This window comes from Cherax quadricarinatus, unplaced genomic scaffold, assembly GCF_038502225.1.
Source record: "Cherax quadricarinatus isolate ZL_2023a unplaced genomic scaffold, ASM3850222v1 Contig68, whole genome shotgun sequence".
NCBI classification, from domain to species: domain Eukaryota; kingdom Metazoa; phylum Arthropoda; class Malacostraca; order Decapoda; family Parastacidae; genus Cherax; species Cherax quadricarinatus.
Window position 1 is genome coordinate 255796 of NW_027195094.1, and position 24205 is coordinate 280000.

General features: G+C 43.5%; 1 protein-coding gene across 4 annotated transcripts in view; it reads right to left on the reverse strand.

The window, feature by feature from the left end:
• Window positions 1–24205, reverse strand: part of LOC128688204 (facilitated trehalose transporter Tret1-like) — a 133140-nt gene that overhangs the window by 85143 nt on the left and 23792 nt on the right. The window contains exon 1 of one of the 4 annotated variants that reach the window (XM_070079995.1): window positions 2255–2400. The exons of the other annotated variants lie outside the window; for them this stretch is intronic. The gene's annotated coding sequence lies outside the window, so the exon portion shown is untranslated. Of the gene's footprint in view, window positions 1–2254; window positions 2401–24205 lie in introns of those variants that run through there. 4 annotated transcript variants of the gene reach the window in all.

Consider the following 24205-nt stretch of genomic DNA (forward strand, 5'->3'; position numbering starts at 1 on the left):
GAATGGTTGGGGGTTGAACCCATGGCCAGTGAGTCCTTAAACTGGCCATTGAGTGTTAGGACTCACTATGGGTTCAAACCCCACCGGTTCCGTGATTTGTTTGCAATCGTGTTATTACTGTTTCGTCAGTCAAAATGGACCTTGTCGGTACGACTAGCCGAATAAATGCCGTAAGTTCATCAAAGAATATTTTAATATTTCTCTCCGGGACCTGCACAAACTTTCATTTTAAAATGTGCTATGGCTCAATAAATATGAGCCATTGCTATGTTGCAAACTGTCCAGCATTCCACATGAAGAAAACGAGATGCATAGAGCAACATGACCGCACAACTGAACATGAGAACTGTTGCAACCCCTGAATGGGTTACAATGATTATTATGTATATATAATGTATATTACCTTTTCATTTAATTTTATATTGCTTATATTTGCGATAATAGCTAAATCGTAAATGTATGACTTTATATTATTATTTGACTGTTATATTGTTATTTGACTTATGTTGTTAGGATGTACATATGTGCTCAGTTCAAGTCTTGATTGTCAAACTACTGTAATTATCGCTTGTCGCTCGTTATACTGCCGGCTTCTGAGCTGTGCTGTCCACGGGGCTATCACGTGATCGAGGGGGGGGGTGTCCTCACCTCTCGTGAAGTATTGAGTCTGCTCGAGACTCGCTTGGTGGTTGGACAGATTGTCTGTCTCATTATTCTTGTTAGTTCTGTAGAACTCTGTTCACAGAACATTGTATAGACTTAGTGATTTTCGACGTTGTACTGAGGTTGTGTGTCTCTTAGACACTCTGAGCATCTCAGGTCCTTAGCTATAGCTTCTGACCTAATTTGTACTGGTTTCTGTGTATTATCACAGTCAGGGTTTTTCCTATGCTGAACTTAGATTCAGTAGTATGGGAGTTTTGTAACTTTTGTGGAGGATCTGCTGATGGTCCCTGTTTAGTGTCGTTATATTATCTCCCAGTTCCTGATTCTGTGTCGCAGTCGCATATTGCATTGGTATTTGGGCTTAGCATTCTTTGTTGTTCAAGCAGACTGTTCGGGTTGCCAGTCGGTCAAGAAGTTAGTTTATTTGAGGACTTTGTCGGTCACTTGTTTAAGTCTAGTCGAGTCGTGAGACATAGTGAACTACTTAGAGCACTTACACGCATACACAAACTTACTTGTACATATTTGTAATATCTTATTAAATGTTAGTGTACCAGACGGTACTTAAGAATTATAAATGTGATATGTGCTTTCAGCACAATAATATTGAACTCGAGAGATTGATTTTATTTTCATTGCTGTGATTAATTTAATTTAATTTAATTTGATAATATACCTCTAGACTTAATAAATTTATTAAATTTTAATTTCTCTAGTTAGTAGCCTACCAGTTGTAATCCTGAAGCACTATTGAATAATACTGAATTTTAATGGATAATTGGACAAGGATACTGACTACTTGTTACGAAAACCCAGTAACAGGCTGGATGCTAGAAGGGCAGTACTTTCTAGTATTCACTGGAGATCTCTAAGCTTTTAGAATCGCGTTTTTTGTAACAAGAACTATAACAATACAACCAGCAGTGATTTTCTTTTTTAAAACCGAAGCCAGTGGCGTACCCACCAGAACCACAAACATTAATTCCAACGTCACAGTAACAAACAACTCAACATCTTTGTGCCTGCAAACATAAAAGGTCTTCAATCAAGTGACAGTAACAATATATCACTCATCAATATATCACTGAGTCAAATACAATGTTTGCAATTTTTCTGGAGACCCATGTAAAAGGCTGCTTTGCCAGCGAAATATGGAGACCTGGGTGCAACCCAGGTAGGAAGGTTGGTATGTTAAACAGTCATTTATTTACAATGATCTACTTAACGTCAAAAGCGATATAGTCAAAGATAAAACTGAAAATCAGAGTCTAGCTGTAATACTTTTAACAAACCATAATATACAACCTCCTAGCAGTTCCAAGACCAACTACTGAATATAAAATGGTGTCTTGAAAACCTGTCAAACAGGCCCCAAATATCCTGTTGCTTGGTGACTTCAATTTAAAACATCTAACGTGGAGGAATGTGGCAAATACTGTCAATGCAGAGAGAACCCAGGAGCTAGTTTGAATGAACAGTCTCACCTAATCGAATTATTAAGCTGTATTAAATTGTCTTAAGCTAGCAGACAACGATAACAACCATGCTAGTTAATTCCCTCGAACTTATTATCACAAATAACGAGTACCTGGTCAACAACACACTGGTGTCGAAGACTGCCAACTCATACCGCAACCTAATCGAGGTTCACGCCTGCATATGTAACTTCGGGGCCAGGAGCTGTGAATCGACCCCTGCAACCACATGTAGGTGAGTACTGATCTGGAACAGTGAAATGTGATTACACATGAGGGTAAATTCAATTAATTTAACTTCAACAACAAGAATATGAACTGGAACGTAGTCAAGTCCAAGTGGATGTGACCTGGACCTGACTAGGTTGGGTCAGTGGCTTAAGCCGGTAGGTGACTTGGACTTGAACATTAAAATGGTATAAAATACCGACAGGTTGTTAGGTAAGACACATATGCAACAGTTAGGTATCTTTATTTCGAAACGTTTCGCCTACACAGTAGGCTTCTTCAGTCGAGTACAGAAAAGTTGATAGAAGCAGAAGATACTTGAAGACGATGTAATCAGTCCATCACCCTTAAAGTTGGTCAGTCCCTCAGTCTGGAGAAGAGCATTGTCCCATAGTATGAAACAATACTATGGGACAATGCTCTTCTCCAGACTGAGGGACTGACCAACTTTAAGGGTGATGGACTGATTACATCGTCTTCAAGTATCTTCTGCTTCTATCAACTTTTCTGTACTCGACTGAAGAAGCCTACTGTGTAGGCGAAACGTTTCGAAATAAAGATACCTAACTGTTGCATATGTGTCTTACCTAATGACTTGGACTTGCCTCGCATGGGCCAGTAGGCCTGCTGCAGTTTCTTTTTTATGTTCTTTATGTTCAGTTATGGCCCATGGCCTGGTAGGCAAAGCTCTCGCTTCACACTTGAGTGTCCGTAGTTTGATTCCCGGCAAGGGTGGAAACATTGGACGTGTTTCTTTACACCTATTGCCCAGTTCACCTAGTAAGCAAGTAGGTACCTGGGTGTTAGTCGACAGGTGTGGGTCGCATCCTAGGGGAAAAGATTGAGGACCCCATTGGAAATAAAACAAGTCACTCGATGACGCACTGTCTTTTTTGGGTTATCCTGGGTGGCTAACCCTCTGAGATTAAAAAGTCCGAACGAAATCTTATCTTGTTAAAATATGGTAGGTAAGACACATAGGCAACAGTTAGGCAACTTTATTCCGAAACGTTTCGCCTACACAGTAGGCTTCTTCAGTCGAATACAGAAAGTAGGCAGGAACAGTAGAGATGTGAAGACGATGTAATCAGTCCATCACCCTTGAAGTCGTATGGACTGATTACATCGTCTTCACATCACTACTGTTTCTGCCTACTTTCTGTATTCGACTGAAGAAGCCTACTGTGTAGGCGAAACGTTTCGGAATAAAGTTGCCTAACTGTTGCCTATGTGTCTTACCTACCAACCTGTCGGTATTGTATACCATTTTGATGTTCATCTTGTTAAAATATGCTGGGAAAACGATACGACTAGCATGGATGTAGACCACTTCCTCGGGAGGTTGAGCTCGTTGGCACTTCAGTTATACTCCAGACACATGAGAAAGGAGGAGATGCAAATTAGAGAGAGAGAGAGAGAGAGAGAGAGAGAGAGAGAGAGAGAGAGAGAGAGAGAGAGAGAGAGAGAGAGAGAGAGAGAGAGAGAGAGAGAGGCTCTCTCTGCAGGCGAAGGTAACATAACAGATCACCTAAAAGGCAGCAGTCTCTAATGTCTGATGTGTGAAACAAAACACTGGTTAGAGAAGGAGAGCATCAAACTCAACAGAATGTGTCAGAGGGAGTCTGAGGGAGACAGATGGAACAAAAGCCTTAAATGAAATAAATCCCAAATATTTTTCTCATATGCAAAATCCAGAGCAAAAATAACATCTAGCATAATAAAAAAAAAGAGTGAAATACTGAAGTCACAAATCGACTGTGTTCAGTGAACCATGAACCATGAACCACCCAAATGAGTCTTCATGAATCAGATTTAAATGATGCTGAAATCTCAGCAATTTCTGGCATAATCTTGACTTCAAAAACGCCACTGCACTTTGCAACATGCCCAGACTCGTGAAACTCTACATTCATCAAGAACTGCAAGATACCACCCCATTTCTCTTTCTTATTTTATATCCGACATAGACAGAAGCATAAATCATAACACTATGACCCTTTGAAGACGATATCAAAATCTTTATGAGAAAGACGCCCACTTAGGGACATGGCAAAGTTTCCAGCTGATATAAACCAAGTCTTCCAGTAGGCAACTATAAACAAAATGATGTTCAGTGAAGAAAAAATGCAATTACTCTGCTATGGTAAAACTGAGGAATTAAAGAGAAACGGAGTACAAGACAAGGTCAGATCATTCTATAGAGCGGAAGTTTAATGTGAGAGACATCTCTATCACGCCAGACGGGTGTCGTGCTCCATGGAGATGTGGAAGATGGCCAGTGTAGTTCCTATCTTGGTTTAGAAAGACACGTAAGCAAACACTATAACATATTTTTTAGAAAACGTTTCGGTCCTGGGACCTTGATCACTTCTAAACAAGGTTTATACCAGTTCCTATCTTCAAATCAGAAATAAATCCATGCCATCAGATTACCTCCCAATGAGCCTGACCTCAGGAATAAGGAAACTGTTAGATTCAGTAATAAATAATATTTTAAAAAGTTACGTTCATGAGCATAATTTAATTAATGAGTCTCAACACGGATTCACAAGAACTCACAAGGGGCTGTTCTTGTCTGACAAATTTATTGACCTTCTGTAAAGCGTTTAAAGCACGAGACTGTGATACGGAATAAAATATTGTATATTTTAATTTCAGTAAGGCTCTTTATAGAGACTCACACAGAGAATTAAAGAAAGGCTTTTTTCTGTGACTTTTCTTACTTGTGATACTGTTTGTGTCATGCTAAGAGTGTGTTACATTTTATTCGGTGAATGTCACACTCATATAGGCATGCCCTCCCGACCAGCAAACTAGGTGCTAATGGTATAATGAGCCGGGACCCATTGTTATGCTAGCACCTCGGTTCAACCAGTCAATGACAAGGGAGCCCACCAATGTTGTGAAGCGATGTGGTACACTCGTGAATCAACATTGGCGAACTTACCCCCAGGTCTGGTCGATGACGGTTCTCACCGTGTCTCTTGCCTGAATTACCTTACTGTACATATTATCTATATATATTGTACATACGTTGCTTGCTGTTTGGTAAAGGAAATAAAAGTATTTACTCTTGCCTATATGCTCGTTCCTCGTTTCTGCCGTGCTAATCGTGCTATAACCAGGTGTGCAGGCCCCTAGACTACACCTGTGTTCGTGAATTTTCTTACATGTGACTTTCTTACCTGTCACCGAAATCTAAATGAAGGAGGATCACAATTGGAATTTCACAAGGACCAGTTTTGGACTTCTTGTTCATAGTTGTGGTAATTGGCATTCACATGGGTAGTGGTAGTAGTGATAGTTGTAGTGTTGATATTAATAATAATAATATAATAATAATTTTTATTTCTGCAAGCACATGTACAAGGTATACAGGCCTAGCTGACATCAGTGACATACTACTATATAAGAACATAAGAACGAAGGAACACTGCAGAAGGCCTACTGGCCCATGCGAGGCAGGTCCAAGTCTCCTACCGGCTTAAGCCAATGCACCCAACCTAGTCAGGTCAGGTCACATTGACTTAAGGGAGGAACACGGCAACCGACCTGGTAGCACAAGCTATCAGGTCCAACTCACACCCACCCACATCTACTCATGTATTTATCCAACCTATTTTTAAAGCTACAAAACGTTCTGGCCTCTATAACTGTACTCGGGAGTTTGTTCCACTCATCCACAACTCTATTACCAAACCAGTACTTTCCTATATCCTTCCTGAATCTGAATTTTTCCAACTTAAAACCATTGCTGCGAGTCCTGTCTAGGCTAGATATTTTCAGCACACTATTTACATCCCCTTTATTTATTCCTGTCTTCCATTTATACACCTCAATCATATCCCCCCTAATTCTACGTCTTTCTAAAAATAGGTTAGATAAATACATGAATGAGTGTGGGTTGGTGTGAGTTGGACCTGACTAGCTTGTGCTAATAGGTCTGATGCCGTGCTCCTTCCTTAAGTGGATGTGACCTGACCTGACTAGGTTGGGTCATTGGCTTAAGCAGGTGGGAGACTTAGACCTGCCTCGAATGGGCCAGTAGGCTTGCTGCAGTGTTCCTTTCTTATATCTTATATAGAAAGCCCCTTGTTATGCAGAGCATTTTGGACTTAAGCAGGTGGGAGACTTAGACCTGCCTCGAATGGGCCAGTAGGCTTGCTGCAGTGTTCCTTTCTTATATCTTATATAGAAAGCCCCTTGTTATGCAGAGCATTTTGGACAAATTAGGTCAATTTTGTCCCCAGGATGCGACCCACACCATTCGACTAACACCCAGGTACCTATCTCACTGATACGTGAACATGATACGTGAACGGATGGAAACGTTCTAACGTTAGAACGTTTCCATCCGTACCGAGGATCGATCTCCAAACCTCTGTGTGAACTGAGTGCACTAGCGATCGAGCTACTATCACTTATCACCTTCACTGGTGGTAGCAGTGACAGTTGTAGTGTTGACATTGACAATGAAGATGGTAGCAGTAAGAGCTGTGATTCATTCCTGGGCAAGGCAGGAAGCATCAACATGTCTCCACAATATACAAATAACCCGCACATAGGAGAGAGGAGCTTACGACGACGTCTCTTGATACCTGCTGCTCCTGGTTACCCAGCAGTATGGTAACACAACATTATGTTAATGAGACACACAATGCTGGTTATTACATTTTATTGTGAAGACGTTTCGCCCACCAGCGACTTTATCAACTGACACAGAGAACAAGACATGGCGATTTATAAGGCTTGGAGAGAGAATTCCTTGTAAAATCTCTGGTATACGAAACGTTTTCACAGGTTAATTGATAAGGTCCCTAGTGGACGAAACGTCTTCAAAATAAAATACCATAACCCGAATTGTCTTATTTATACACCTAGCAGTAAATAAGTACCTGGGAGTTTGTCAATTGGGAGTTTGGAGATGGCTTCCCTGGGTGGGCGACACCAATGGTCAAGTCTCCATACACCTGCTGTACTTCTATAACTTGCAGTAAATAGGTGCTTGGATGTTAGTCAACTGGTGTAGGTCGCTTCCTAGGTAAAAAAACAAAAAGGAAGGGGGACCTTTGGACACGAACGGAAATAAAACAAATTCATTGGCTTCCTTAGGAGTTCAGAAAATAAAATCTTTATTAAGCGTAGTTGCGCTGGTTATATTGCAAACCCCACACGTACGCTTATATCAGGAAACGTTAGCTTTATTTGTCGTCTCTATGTGGGGAGCAGAATTCTCAATTACATTCACGCGAACAATAATGGCGCCTCTTCCTCCCTCACATACTAATGAGTATAACAACTCCCTTGCTGGAACGAAACTTTCAGTGTGCAGTGGAGTTAGGATGAGTGGAACAAATTGTCAATTAGCGTCGTTAAAGCGAGCACTGAGTGGCTTTAAAAATGGGATTTAAGAGGTTGATGATGATACTAGAAAGCTACAGAATGACCTGGATAGGTTGATGCAGTGGTAGAAGTGGAATATGCTTCATTGTTCTTATGATTTATGGGTGCTCTGGTGGCCTGGTGGTTAACGCTCTCGCTTCACACGGCGAGGGCCTGGGTTCGATTCCCAGCCAGAGTAGAAACATTGGACATGTTTCTTTCAACCTGTTGTGTATGTTCCCCATCAGTAAAATGGGTACCTGGGTGTTAGTCGACTGGTGTGGGTCGCATCCTGGGACACTGACCTAAGGAGGCCTGGTCACAGACCGGGCCGCGGGGGCGTTGACCCCCGGAACTCTCTCCAGGTAAACTACATGAGTGCAAGTGGTTAGGTTGAGAGGAACCTGTCCAGCATGCACCAGTAGACCCACTACAGTGCTCCTATCATGTTCTTTTATTATTGGTGAACCCAGTGTACCATGCTTGACGATACCCACTATACCAAGTAACAGTAACTCCGGCTCTGCTGGAAGGAAGCCTTCAAAACTGCAGAAACTAATGAACTCGTAGTGGAATACTTGGCAATATCCTCATCGTCTTGCTAAACTATTCCATCTCAGGCTGATACATTTCATTATCTTATGTATGACTGAAACATAACTAACTTTTATTTCGAATATGTAAGTATAATATAGAATAGAGCTGCATCACACTAATAGGGTCCCCGCAACAGAACAGTCTAGCAACACACTGCGGCTGTTCCACTCACAATTATCACAACAGTGTAGCAGCACACTGTGGGTGTTCCAGTCACAATTATCACAGAACAGTGTAGCAACACACTGCGGGTGTTCCAATCACGATTATCACAGAACAGTGTAGCAGCGCACTGTGGGTGTTCCAATCACATAAAATAGGGTAGCAACACACTGCGGACTCATCAATTTCCTTTGTTAAAAAAAAAGAGTGGTGTGAAAAAAGGGGTTAGTGGTGCGGGTGGGTTCCCTGACAGCTTCTTAATATCTCAACTCCCTCTCCCCCTGTCATCTCTCCCTTAGGGAGGCTGGTGTTGAGAGACAAAGGAGCAAGGGGACCCACACCTCCCCTGGGGTGAAGGGACGAAGAGAAGGCGGAGCCCCTACTCACCCAGGGGGTGCCAATCCAGCCTCCTCAAACTTTTTTTTTTTTTTTACTTCATCTTAAGACCGTCGGTAAAGTGGCTCCGTCACTAAAATGCAAAAAGTGGATTTTTTTTTGTTACGTATTTCTTATATAGTCAACCCGGCGTGTCCTCGTGTTCTTGGTGAGAAACACGGGGAGACGTATGGGTAAGTCTCTGTAAATCTGTTGTACTCTCCAACTCTCAGGAAAATTGGTACCTGGGTGTCTGATAAATTAGACACATGTGCAACTCTTGGGTATCTTTATTGAGGAAACGTTTCGCCACACAGTGGCTTCATCAGTCCATACGTAGGAGAAACTTGAAGAACAGGAGTAGAATGAGGTAATCAGTCCCTCAACCTTGAGTCGATGTGTTCAGTCCATCAATCTTGAATAGAATACGGCATATCAGCGGAGAAGCAGCTTATAAACCGTATGGCAGGAGAGGTGTAGCAGTCATAGGTCGTGTCACATTTGTTCAATGTGGAAGTAGGTCGTGCCCAAGAATTAGGCAAGCGAAGAATTCCTAAGTATTAAGATCCCAACCTGGGTGTCTGTTGAGTGTTGTGAGTGGCAGCCTGGGCAAGGTAGGATGTATAAACAAGTTTCCCTAAACCTGCTGCACCTATTCACCAGCAGTAAATAGGTACCTGTGTGTTTTATCGACTGTTGTGGGTGGTATCCTGGGTAGGGTGATATTCATGGACAAGTCTCTCCAGACCTGTTATGGCTCCTATAGATGATAGAGAAATTGGAGTAAGAATCGACACTTGAGCTTTCTCCTTTCAAACTGAACTGGTTATTATATTTCTTGCGCTCAAATATATATAAAGTCGACATTTTAATTGTGACTAGTTATCTATCATCCATAAATGTTCTTATCTCTATGAGTGTCAATAGCTGTACAGTGGTACCTTGACTTAACGAGTTATTTTCCGAGGTAACGACGGCTTGGTGGATTTTTTTGCTTTGAGTTCCGAGCCAAAATCCGAGTTACGAGCGAGCTTCAGATATGCCGCCACTAGTTGGCGCAGCGAACGCCACAACATCCGCCCAGCATCCCGTCATTTTGTGCTTTTTGTGCAGTTATTTTGCCAAATTTCTTTTTTCTAACCATGGGTATATGTGATATATGATACCTCTTCTGTATATACTATTTCTACAGTCATGAGTTTGTGTCCATGTATTGTGTTGATAAAGCCACGGGATGGCAAAGCAGCTACAAAATAGATACCAATATGTTGCGCATGTGTCTAATTCAACAGTGTCAGTAGTGGCATGATTGTGTCAGAAGCCAGACACAGGTATGGTAGGATTATAGACAGTGGAATCAGAGTACACTTTCTGTGGTTCCATCTCATGTTGGTCTTCTAGTGCGTGATAGAAGTGACGAACTGGCAAAGGTATGTATATGCTGTGGCATGCTACGAGTATGTTACATTTTATTCAGCGTATGTTACATTTCCATATAGAAACCAGCGAACCAGGTGCTAAGGATTTAATCGATTCAATAGAGGGCCCCATCGTTATATCAACACCTTGGTTCATCGGCCAGTCACAGGAAAGCCCGCCAGAGATGTGAAGCAGTGTGGTTCACTTGTGACAGGAGTTTTGGCAGACTTGTCTGGGCTGCTGGTCGCTCACGTTGCTCCGTGCCTGGTGCTTGCATTTTGCCTCTTTTGGCCATCGTGTTGTATACTTGCTCTTACATTATTGTACATAGTGTACATATTGTAAATACCAGTTTGATTCTTTGGTGAAGGAAATACAAGTCATATAGTCTCTGTTGTCTTTTGCTGGCTCCACTATTAGTCCTCACATTTCGACAAGGTGTGCAGGCCATAATACACCCGTGTTCGTAATATATCCCTTTAAAGAAGGACTAGCTTACAATACTGCGCTGTCAACTAGTAGTTTGTGTACGATAACAAACAGGCCAGTAGACCTGCTGCAGTGTTCCTACATTCTTATGTTCTTAACACGAAAAAACTTCAACTGAATTTTCTTGACTTGAAAATGAGAGACTGACACCAGTTTATGATGCATCCAACAAAATCAACAGATTCTTGAAGGTCACTACTGCTTGGCTTCGCTGCGTTGCAAGTACTTTTGAGAGGTTGCATTATCAGCTGATATAGACATAAGTAAATGTAAACGTTACGACAGGAACTATTGTCACACCCTGTGTCATTACCCGCTGGAATACATAAAAAACACACACAAATTCATAGACAACTCACAAATGTTCAAGAAATGTCAAAGTATTTTATCCACAACGACGCCGATTGCAAATATCGTATAAACACTCAAGAGTTACATAAAGTCAACCACACCTTGTTAACATATAACGTAATGTAAATAATTCAAAGCCACATATAAGCTACACAAATATTATTGTGACTTAATTCATGTCTGCATAAATAACTCATTACCTCTATAACTAGATCATACATTCATAAGTAGTTAACACTGCAACTTGTTTAGTCAGAACTTTGAAGCCCAGTCCCTGGATCCATTGTGTGCCACTGTAATCTTTTGACTACCGCCCACAGGATAGGTATGTCGTGCATAATAAAGACATTAGAGGAACTCCCTCTTGCTCTCCTCTCCATCTAGGACACTCCTTCCCTCCCTCTCGGTTCACCTCTCTTTCCTTTCCCTGGAGGTTACCTGGAGGTTATTCCGGGGATCAACGCCCCCGCGGCCCGGTCCATGACCAGGCCTCCCGATGGATCAGGGCCTGATCAACTAGGCTGTTACTGCTGGCCGCACGCAGTCCAACGTACGAGCCACAGCCCGGCTGATCCGGCACTGACTTTAGGTATCTGTCCAGCTCTCTCTTGAAGGCAGCCAGGGGTTTATTGGCAATTTCCCTAATGCTTGATGGGAGGCTGTTGAACAGTTTTGGGCCCCGGACACTTATGGTGTTTTCTCTTAGTGTACCAATGGCGCCCCTACTTTTTATTGGCGGCATTTTGCATCGCCTGCCCAGTCTTTTACTTTCGTAGGGAGTGATTTCTGTGTGCAGATTTGGGACCATTCCTTCCAAGATTTTCCAAGTGTAGATTATGATATATCTCTCCCTCCTGCGTTCCAACGAGTACAAGTCAAGTGCTTCCAAGCGTTCCCAGTAGTTAAGGTGCTTGACAGAACTTATACGTGCAGTAAAGGATCTCTGTACACTCTCTAGATCTGCGATTTCACCTGCTTTGAATGGAGATGTTAATGTACAGCAGTATTCTAGCCTAGAGAGAACAAGTGATTTGAAAAGGATCATCATGGGCTTGGCATCTCTCGTTTTGAAAGTTCTCATTATCCATCCTATCATTTTCTTTGCACGTGCGATCGTGGCACTGTTATGATCCTTGAAAGTGAGATCCTCAGACATTACTACTCCCAGGTCCCTTACATTATTTTTCCGCTCTATTGTATGGCCGGAGTCAGTAGTATACTCTGTTCTAGTTATTATCTCCTCCAGTTTTCCATAACGGAGTAGTTGGAATTTGTCCTCATTGAACATCATATTGTTTACCGTTGCCCACTGGAAAACTTTGTTTATATCTTCTTGGAGGTTAACCGCGTCCTCAGCAGATGACAGCCTCATGCAGATCCTAGTATCATCCGCAAAGGATGATACGGTGCTGTGGTGTATATCTCTTTTATGTCTGATATGAGGATAAGGAATAAGATGGGGGCGAGTACTGTGCCTTGTGGAACAGAGCTCTTCCCTCTAGTATCCTCCTTCCCTTTATCTCCCTCTTGTAGATGAATGGTCCACAGAACCGACACGTTGATAAATTAGACACATGTGCAACTCTTGGGTATCTTTATTAAGGAAACGTTTCGCCACACAGTGGCTTCATTAGTCCATACACAGGAGAAGCATGAAGAACAGGAGGAGAATGAGGTAATCAGTCCCTCAACCTTGAGTCGATGTGGTCAGTCCATCAATCTTGGACTGATGGACTGACCACATCGACTCAAGGTTGAGGGAGTGATTATCTCATTCTCCTCCTGTTCTTCATGCTTCTCCTGTGTATGGACTAATGAAGCCACTGTGTGGCGAAACGTTTCCTTAATAAAGATACCCAAGAGTTGCACATGTGTCTAATTTATCACTCTCCCTCTTTCGTTTCTCACCTCTCCAGTTCCCTCTTTCCTCTTCCTCCCACCTTGCTTCACCATTTCTCTGTCTCTCTCTTTCTCTCCATTCTCTCTCCCACATCCCAGCAGCTTCACTCACTAGACCGAGGGAGGACAAGCGACCTTCAGCTCTACTGCCAAGAAATTCACAAAAAACAACACGAGTATATGTACTTCACAGTGTTGTGTATATACTGTCTCAGTGTTGTGTATATACTGTCTCAGTGTTGTGTATATACTGTCTCAGTGTTGTGTATATACTGTCTCAGTGTTGTGTATATACTGTCTCAGTGTTGTGTATATACTGTCTCAGTGTTGTGTATATACTGTCACAATGTTGTGTATATACTGTCTCAGTGTTGTGTATATACTGTCTCAGTGTTGTGTATATACTGTCTCAGTGTTGTGTATATACTGTCTCAGTGTTGTGTATATACTGTCTCAGTGTTGTGCATATACTGTCTCAGTGTTGTGTATATACTGTTTCAGTGTTGTGCATATACTGTTTCAGTGTTGTGCATATACTGTCTCAGTGTTGTGTATATACTGTTTCAGTGTTGTGCATATACTGTCTCAGTGTTGTGCATATACTGTCTCAGTGTTGTGTATATACTGTTTCAGTGTTGTGTATATACTGTCTCAGTGTTGTGTATATACTGTCTCAGTGTTGTGTATATTCTGTCTCAGTGTTATGTATATACTTTCTCAATATCGCGTACATACTATCAGTGTTGTATAGCACTGGTGTCCAGCAGCAAGAGTGTAAGAGTGACACCAGCTTCTGGTCTCAGGTAGCAGAGTGTAAGAGTGACTGGAGGAAGGTAGACACCACCTCCTCCGTCATCCTGCTGTTAGATAAGAAAATTGTAGAGTGTTCAAGTACACTGTACGTAGAACCTGTTCCTTGTGACTTCTCTCAGACACATGTTACCCTCTCTCAGTACACCACACCTTCATGTTCCCCTGAGAGAGAGAGAGAGAGAGAGAGAGAGAGAGAGAGAGAGAGAGAGAGAGAGAAATTTTTTTGAACGTCTCCATCCAAACATTAAAAAGTCATTTCTTAATATTAGGCCAAATATTAAAATATGCAACAGTAGTGTGGTTCCTACATCTATAAAAAACAGATAAACATGTAGGTAAGTTAGGAAAGGTCTAAAGAAGAGCAATGCAATGGCTGCCAGAAGTGAAACAATACGAGTTATACTAAAAGGTGGTTAACACTAAAAATATCCTCGCTGGATGATAGCAAGAGGAGACACGATAACCACATGTAAGAACATGGAAGATATAAGACTTCGTAGTACCCAAAAAATGGACAGTAGGAACCCACTGGGGAATATTGAGGAAAAAAAGGAGCTGATGGGATACAGGGAAAACTTTCCTTACAGAATGGTAGGAAAATGATAGGATAATGGTAGGAAAACGAGGGTATACCAGTATACCCTCCAGGTATAGTGGTATACAATGAAAAAAATGTTGATGATGGACCACTACGAATATGACTGTTGTACACACACACACACACACACACACACACACACACACACACACACACACACACACACACACACACACACACACACACACACACACACACAGTGATATGCCCAGCACTAAAACTTTTACAGTAACTCACAGTCACCTGCACGACCACTACTGTCACACCCTCCATCCTCCACTCCCCCAATCACCCACTCCTACACCCACACACACACACGCCCACTTTCACAACCACTTCCACCTGTGCGAACCCACTCTCTAACCCCAACTTACCCACTACCACCCTCACTCAACCCAAGTTAAACGGTACTGAATTTTGAATACCTAAAGGAAAGAAAGAAACAGAGCTAGAGCAAATATTCTATTAATGGGATGGACTGTGAAGGACCTGCCTAGTATGGGCCAACAACCCTGCTGCAATGTTCTTCTTTTCTTATGTTCTTAAATTGAGCTACAGATAATGGGAATAAAACGAGACGAAATAATTCTCCAGAAGAAATATAACTGGGAACTGGTAGGCAAAACTGTACAATAAATGTTAGGTTAGGTAAGGTTTGTCAGGAAACAAGACAAGTGTTTCCTGATGATCCGCAGCTGCAGCTTTTGGTCATCTGACCGAGGCCCTCCGCTAGCTTACCCCTCCACCACCAGCAGTAACAGCCTGGGTATTCAGACCCTGATCCACCGCGAGGCCTAGTCATGGACCGGGCCACGGGGGCGTTGACCCCCGGAATAACCTCCAGGTAGACTCCACGTATAATCATATTTTTCTATAAATGATAGAGGCTGTTAATTTACATCACCGAGAAACAAAGGTAAGAGTGTTACGAAGCATTAAGGGGAAAAAAACGAGAAAAAAGGTGGCGCCTTTGGTTCAACTGGTAAGGCAAAGACAATCAAAGGCGCAACTGGGCGTGCAAACAATTTAGATCCCAGATAATGGCAGACAAGAGAAGCATGAAGGAGAGAGAGAGAGAGAGAGAGAGAGAGAGAGAGAGAGAGAATTTCGGCACGATAGGCAAAGAAATATCAGGCAAACTTACTAAGATTATGCCACAATAGGGATACAGATATGACGAAAATACAGAATTATGCCACAATAGGGAGATAAACATGAAAATCAAGAAAGAATTACGTCACGATAAAGTAATAAATATCATCAAAAAATAATAATAGAATAATAATAGCAGTAATAATAATAATAATAATAATAATAATAATAATAATAATAATAAACAGTAATAATAAACAATAATAATAATAAAAATAATATAATCTATTTATTTCAGCATGACATAGTGTTTATACAGAGACGAGTGACATTGAGGTGTTCGTGCAGAAAGATCATTGTCATGTACAACATTTCTGGTAAAAGTGAACCAAAGTTATTGACACGTACGTGAAGAGTAGGTTATGTGGCTGTGTATCAGAATGGTATATAGTACCAACAAGTTGGTAAGTAAGACACATAGGCAACATTTAGGTAACTATTCCGAAACGTTTCGCCTACACAGTAGGCTTCTTCAGTCGAGTACAGAAAGTAGGCAGGAACAGTAGAGATGTAAAGTCGATGTAATCAGTCCATCACCCTTGATGTAGATTTGAGGTTGTCAGTCTTTTCCAGGCTGAGGGACTGACAACCTCAAATCTACATCTTCAAGGGCGATGGACTGATTACACCGTCTTTACATCTCTACTGCTCCTTCCTACTTTCTGTCGGCATTGTATACCTTTCTTGCACAACTTGTCAGAAACTGTAACATCATGGAATCTTGGTTCAGAGGACATCTACATGACCTTCATAGCTACTACACTACTACTACAATTATCCCTTTGGGTATGACCTACTTCCACTAATCCCGTCTCCTACCCGTCCCTACCTACCTGACGCCTATATAAGCGCCAGCCTCCTTGTCTGTGCTCCAGAATCTCTACAACTACGGTGCTCTTCACACCAACTCTAAGGCTGAGGGACTGATCACCTTATCTTCTGTATTTAGTTCTACTGTCTTCAAGTTATGTCCTAGAATCTGTATTAATAAAGCCACTGGATAGCGAAACGTCTACAATAAAGATACCCAGATGTTGCACATGTGTCTTAACTGTCATCTCGATATTGTATACCCTTCTTGCTCGACTGAAGAAGCCTACTGTGCAGGCGAAACGTTTCGGAATAAAGATACCTAAATGTTGCCTATGTGTCTTATTTATTACCAAGTTATGTGGCTGCAGGAGGAGGAAGACGTGAGGAAGAATGTAAAGGAAGCATGGGACGAACAGTGACAGAGTGCCAGGGAAGTATGGGACGAACAGTGACAGAGTGCCAGGGAAGTATGGGACGAACAGTGACAGAGTGCCAGGGAAGCATGGGACGAACACAGTGACAGAGTGCCAGGGAAGCATGGGACGAACACAGTGACAGAGTGCCAGGGAAGCATGGGACGAACACAGTGACAGAGTGCCAGGGAAGCATGGGACGAACACAGTGACAGAGTGCCAGGGAAGCATGGGACGAACACAGTGACAGAGTGCCAGGGAAGCATGGGACGAACACAGTGACAGAGTGCCAGGGAAGCATGGGACGAACACAGTGACAGAGTGCCAGGGAAGCATGGGACGAACACAGTGACAGAGTGCCAGGGAAGCATGGGAAGAACACAGTGACAGAGTGCCAGGGAAGTATGGGACGAACAGTGACAGAGTGCCAGGGAAGCATGGGACGAACACAGTGACAGAGTGCCAGGGAAGCATGGGACGAACACAGTGACAGAGTGCCAGGGAAGCATGGGACGAACACAGTGACAGAGTGCCAGGGAAGCATGGGACGAACACAGTGACAGAGTGCCAGGGAAGTATGGGACGAACAGTGACAGAGTGCCAGGGAAGCATGGGACGAACACAGTGACAGAGTGCCAGGGAAGCATGGGACGAACACAGTGACAGAGTGCCAGGGAAGCATGGGACGAACACAGTGACAGAGTGCCAGGGAAGCATGGGACGAACACAGTGACAGAGTGCCAGGGAAGCATGGGACGAACACAGTGACAGAGTGCCAGGGAAGTATGGGACGAACACAGTGACAGAGTGCCAGGGAAGCATGGGACGAACACAGTGACAGAGTGCCAGGGAAGCATGGGACGAACACAGTGACAGAGTGCCAGGGAAGTATGGGACGAACACAGTGACAGAGTGCCAGGGAAGCATGGGACGAACACAGTGACAGAGTGCCAGGGAAGCATGGGACGAACACAGTGACAGAGTGCCAGGGAAGCATGGGACGAACACAGTGACAGAGTGCCAGGGAAGCATGGGACGAACACAGTGACAGAGTGCCAGGGAAGTATGGGACGAACAGTGACAGAGTGCCAGGGAAGCATGGGACGAACACAGTGACAGAGTGCCAGGGAAGCATGGGACGAACACAGTGACAGTGCCAGGGAAGCATGGGACGAACACAGTGACAGAGTGCCAGGGAAGCATGGGACGAACACAGTGACAGAGTGCCAGGGAAGTATGGGACGAACAGTGACAGAGTGCCAGGGAAGCATGGGACGAACACAGTGACAGAGTGCCAGGGAAGCATGGGACGAACACAGTGACAGAGTGCCAGGGAAGCATGGGACGAACACAGTGACAGAGTGCCAGGGAAGCATGGGACGAACACAGTGACAGAGTGCCAGGCAAGTATGGGACGAACACAGTGACAGAGTGCCAGGGAAGCATGGGACGAACACAGTGACAGAGTGCCAGGGAAGCATGGGACGAACACAGTGACAGAGTGCCAGGGAAGTATGGGACGAACACAGTGACAGAGTGCCAGGGAAGCATGGGACGAACACAGTGACAGAGTGCCAGGGAAGCATGGGACGAACACAGTGACAGAGTGCCAGGGAAGCATGGGACGAACACAGTGACAGAGTGCCAGGGAAGCATGGGACGAACACAGTGACAGAGTGCCAGGGAAGTATGGGACGAACAGTGACAGAGTGCCAGGGAAGCATGGGACGAACAGTGACAGAGTGCCAGGGAAGCATGGGACGAACACAGTGACAGAGTACCAGGGAAGCATGGGACGAACACAGTGACAGAGTGCCAGGGAAGCATGGGACGAACACAGTGACAGAGTGCCAGGGAAGGATGGGACGAACACAGTGACAGAGTGCCAGGGAAGCATGGGACGAACACAGTGACAGAGTGCCAGGGAAGTATGGGACGAACAGTGACAGAGTGCCAGGGAAGCATGGGACGAACAGGGACAGAGTGCCAGGGAAGCATGGGACGAACACAGTGACAGAGTACCAGGGAAGCATGGGACGAACACAGTGACAGAGTGCCAGGGAAGCATGGGACGAACACAGTGACAGAGTGCCAGGGAAGCATGGGACGAACACAGTGACAGAGTGCCAGGGAAGCATGGGACGAACACAGTGACAGAGTGCCAGGGAAGCATGGGACGAACACAGTGACAGAGTGCCAGGGAAGCATGGGACGAACACAGTGACAGAGTGCCAGGGAAGTATGGGACGAACAGTGACAGAGTGCCAGGGAAGCATGGGACGAACAGTGACAGAGTGCCAGGGAAGCATGGGACGAACACAGTGACAGAGTACCAGGGAAGCATGGGACGAACACAGTGACAGAGTGCCAGGGAAGCATGGGACGAACACAGTGACAGAGTGCCAGGGAAGCATGGGACGAACACAGTGACAGAGTGCCAGGGAAGCATGGGACGAACACAGTGACAGAGTGCCAGGGAAGCATGGGACGAACACAGTGACAGAGTGCCAGGGAAGCATGGGACGAACACAGTGACAGAGTGCCAGGGAAGCATGGGACGAACACAGTGACAGAGTGCCAGGGAAGCATGGGACGAACACAGTGACAGAGTGCCAGGGAAGCATGGGACGAACACAGTGACAGAGTGCCAGGGAAGCATGGGACGAACACAGTGACAGAGTGCCAGGGAAGCATGGGACGAACATAGTAATAAAGTCAAGGTCTTTAATGACGGCAGCCCAGAAGTACCTTAGTCCAGGGGTAGACAGCACAGACCAACAGGAACTAGAAAGCATAGAAGTACATAAATTTCATGAGGATTATTAATCCCGAGGGTTAACAATCTCTACTAATACAATAAAGCCATGTCATCAGACTGGCTTATTGCTATTAAGTTTTTTAATGTAGATAAATGGTTCAGAGAACCGACAAGTTGATCAATTAGACACATGTGCAACACTTGAGTATCTTTATTGAGGAAGCGTTTCGCCACACAGTGGCTTCATCACTGTGTGGCGAAACGTTTCCTCAATAAACATACCCAAGTGTTGCATATGTGTTTAACTTATCAAGGGTTTTTAATACTCCCGTCCCCCAAGATGCGATCAACTACCATCTGATAAAAGCCAGGTACCTGCTTACCGCTGGGTGAAGAGATACAGCAGGTGTAAGGAAACATGACCAACGTTTCCACACGTCCGGGGATCGAACCTCGGTCCCCCTCAGTGTGAGAGCTGGGGCCGCTACCAATTCAGCCACAAGCCCATCAACAACACAAAAGAAAGGACGAGACAACAAAAGCGATTCAGGATAACAAAAGCAGCGAGACCAGACAGCACACTCCACTGGGCAATGAGAGAAACACACACACACACACACACACACACACACACACACACACACACACACACACACACACACACATACACACACACACACACACACACACACACACACACACACACACACACACACACACACACACACACTTAATAACTGGTATTTACAGCTCAATCATTCTTCGAGAGTTATTTTTTTTGGGTACACGAAAGACAGGATAACCAGGTGCCAAGCTCCTAACTACACGTCAACACCAGTGGAAGTGACTACAGTCAGCACTAGTGATAGTAACTACACGTTATCACCAGTGGTAGTAACTACACGTCAACACCAGTGGAAGTGACTACATGTCAGCACTAGTGATAGTAACTACACGTTATCACCAGTGGTAGTAACTACACGTCAACACCAGTGGAAGTGACTACATGTCAGCACTAGTGATAGTAACTACACGTCAACACCAGTGGTAGTAACTACACGTCAACACCAATGGCAGTAACTACACGTTATCACCAGTGGTAGTAACTACACGTCATCACCAGTGGTAGTAACTACACGTCATCACCAGTGGTAGTAAGTACACGTCAACACCAGTGGTAGTAAATACACGTCATCACCAGTGGTAGTAGCTACACATCATCACCAGTGGTAGTAACTACACGCCATCACCAGTGGTAGTAACTGCACGTCATCACCAGTGGTAGTAACTACACGTCATCACCAGTGGTAGTAACTACACGTCATCACCAGTGGTAGTAACTACACGCCATCACCAGTGGTAGTAACTGCACGTCATCACCAGTGGTAGTAACTACACGTCATCACCAGTGGTAGTAACTACACGTCATCACCAGTGGTAGTAACTACACGTCATTACCAGTGGTAGTAACTACACGTCATCACCAGTGGTAGTAACTACACGTCATCACCAGTGGTAGTAACTACACGTCATCACCAGTGGTAGTAACTACACGTCATCACCAGTGGTGGTAACCACTTTAATAATATAATATACCACCAGTAAGCCAGTGGTTACTTAACCACTGGTATATTCCACCAGTAAGCCAGTGGTTGCTGAAGCTGGATTGGCTTTTCGATAAGGGATACAGTGGGGACACCCTTCTTGAATCCACTACTGAAAATGGTCCCCAACTCAAAACAAGCGGGGCCCCTTAGGCCAAGGCTGACGACCCGGGGCCCAGCTCGTACAATATATACGGACGGTCTATATTTGAGAAAAAAAAAAAGCAAGGAGAGAGGGAGAGAACGCACCTAGCTTCCCAGGATGGTCATAAGTGGCAAGTGTCAGACACACAAAATGATGACTGATATTTCGACTCTTGATTCTGCGCTCAGAAAAGCCTTTCAACTTGGGTAGCGAATACCCAAGTCGGCAGGCAACCCATCCTTTAGATGGGACAGACCTACACGCACGCACCGCAGTCTTCATTCATGGCCCCGGTTATTCTAGATTAGGTTAGGTTAAGTTAGGGTTTGTTTAGGTTAGGTTAGATTACATTACATTAAGATTTGGTTGGATTAGGTTACGTTGCGTTAGGATTTGGTTAGGTTAGGTTAGGTTAGGTAAGGTTAGGTTACTATAGGTTACGTTAGATCACAATAGGATTTGGTTAGCTTAGGTTACTTTAGGATTTTGTTAGGTTTAGTTACGTTAAGTTAAGCTAGGGGGATGGAATACGTTAATTTGACAATTCACCCACAAACCTTCACTTACAAGAGAAACATTATGACGATGTTTTGGTCTCTATTGGACCATTGTTATTTTTTTAACGCACCAGTCACATCCCACCGAAGCAGTGACCTAAAAACCAAAACCAAATTTTTTTTTTAAATTTAGTAATTTATACAGAAGGGGTTACTAGCCCCTTGCTCCCGGCATTATTATTATTATTATTATTATTATTATTATTATTATTATTATTATTATTGGAGTATACTTCTCAGGTATACTCTCCCCTCCATGGTGTAGACTCGAGTCATATTAACCACTAGAGCAAAGTTAAGTATCTTTTACATTAAATATCTTTGATCCGAGGAATTGGTGCACTCTTCGTCTTTCTTGGATCAAACCACATTACCGTTCCCCGTTCCCCAGGGATTGTATAACCCCTTGGGGTTTACAGCATAAAAAAATACAGTGTGTGTTTCATTGGATTATTTTTAAATACAAAAAATGAATCCATGTTCTACGTGAACAGCGGGAAGTAGGTGTTAGGAGACTTGCACGTGTCTCACCTCCCCCAAGATGCTACTCACAACAGGTGATTGACACCCAGGTACCTATTTGCAGGTAAGTGAACAGGGCATCTGGTGTAAGGGGGACTTGCTGATACATCTCACCTTGCCCGGGGATTGAACCCTGACCTTTCAGTTGTAAGCCAAATGCGCCTCCACCGCTGAACTATGACTAGCAGACTATTAGAAGACAGTAATGGAGAGGTAAGAGAGACCTAAATAAAGAAGGGAATAAAGGCAGATAAAAAAAATGAGATTGCCAAAGATACAGAAGGTACGTAGGGCTTGGGAGACATGATCTCAGGATGGTAATATGACCCTTGGCAACGTAATTCCTCGTGACCTGACTCATGGCTGTCAGAAGAGTGCCAGACGTCCATGCTGTGATGGTCGATAATCACATCACACAACACACATTCTCCACCACACAGTAATATGTCGATACACATATGTAACCACGTTACTTCTTATCGCTAGAAATAAGCTGAAAATAAATAAATATATATATATATATATATATATATATATATATATATATATATATATATATATATATATATATATATATATATATATATATATATATATATATATATATATATATATATATATATATATATTAGAATCGTTCAGATATTGGTAGTTTAGGTAAGATAAGTGAGTGAACTTGCATTCAAAATTTAGATAACTTTATCCATCGGTTAGAAACTTGCTAGGAGAAGGAGAGTGATTGTACTCTCTTCTATATCGCTGTGGGGGTCGAATCATGGTTCTAAGCCCCGCGTCTTAGCTACTATATTTCTGGTCTCGCGGGCCCTATCTTACCTGTCTAGCATGGGCCAGTAGGCCGGCTGCAGTGCTCTTTCTTGCTTATAAGAACTTAAGAATGAAGGAACACTGTAGCAGGCCTATTGGCCCATACTAAGCAAGTCCTTCTCAAAACTCAAACTCAAGGAACAAAAATATTTGCCTCTCCCACACCCCTCGTAGTAACCCTTAATTTAGGCCTAATACAAAATATAAAACAATAACATTAACACTAAATTTTGTAAAATCATCCTAGGTGATTTATTTCTCCAGTTTTTAGTTTTGCAGTTAAACCACAATTACGAGGCATAAATGAGGAGGTTCTTTCTCACGTTCATCCAGGTTCCATTCCTAACCACTCTCTGAATGAAGAGGTTCTCTTTCACATCAGTGTGGTTCATCCAGGTTCCACATCCTAACCACTCTCTGAATGAAGAGGTTCTCTTTTACATCAGTGTGGTTCATCCAGGTTCCACATCCTAGCACCCTCAGAAATAAAGACGTTCTCCTCCACATCACTGAGGTTCATTTGCATCTTTAACTTTCCTTTCCGTCCCCTTGTGTCCGGTCTCCTGCTCTCAGACAGTCTTTCTGTGTCTGCCTTACCAGCTCTTCGACTAACTCGTTTGTTATGATCATGACTTCTCTGGTTCTCTTCTAAGGTTAGGTCTTTAGTCGCAGGTCATTCCTCTTACCTTCGGGACTAGATTTGCAGCCAATGTCTGGTCTTCCTCTAGCTTCTAGCCATATTGAAATCACTACCTCTCATCTGTTTAACTTTGATAAACCATACATTCTTGTATTATATAAGTCACAGTATAAGCTTACTGTTGTATATTTTTCAACAAGTATGCAGATGCGCCTGCACAAGCAGCGTCTGTGTGTGTTGAGGGAATCCCAGACCCACACTCACTCAGCCAGTCACCTCTCACACCGGAACACACTCCTGTCTGCTTAATAACTTTCCATTC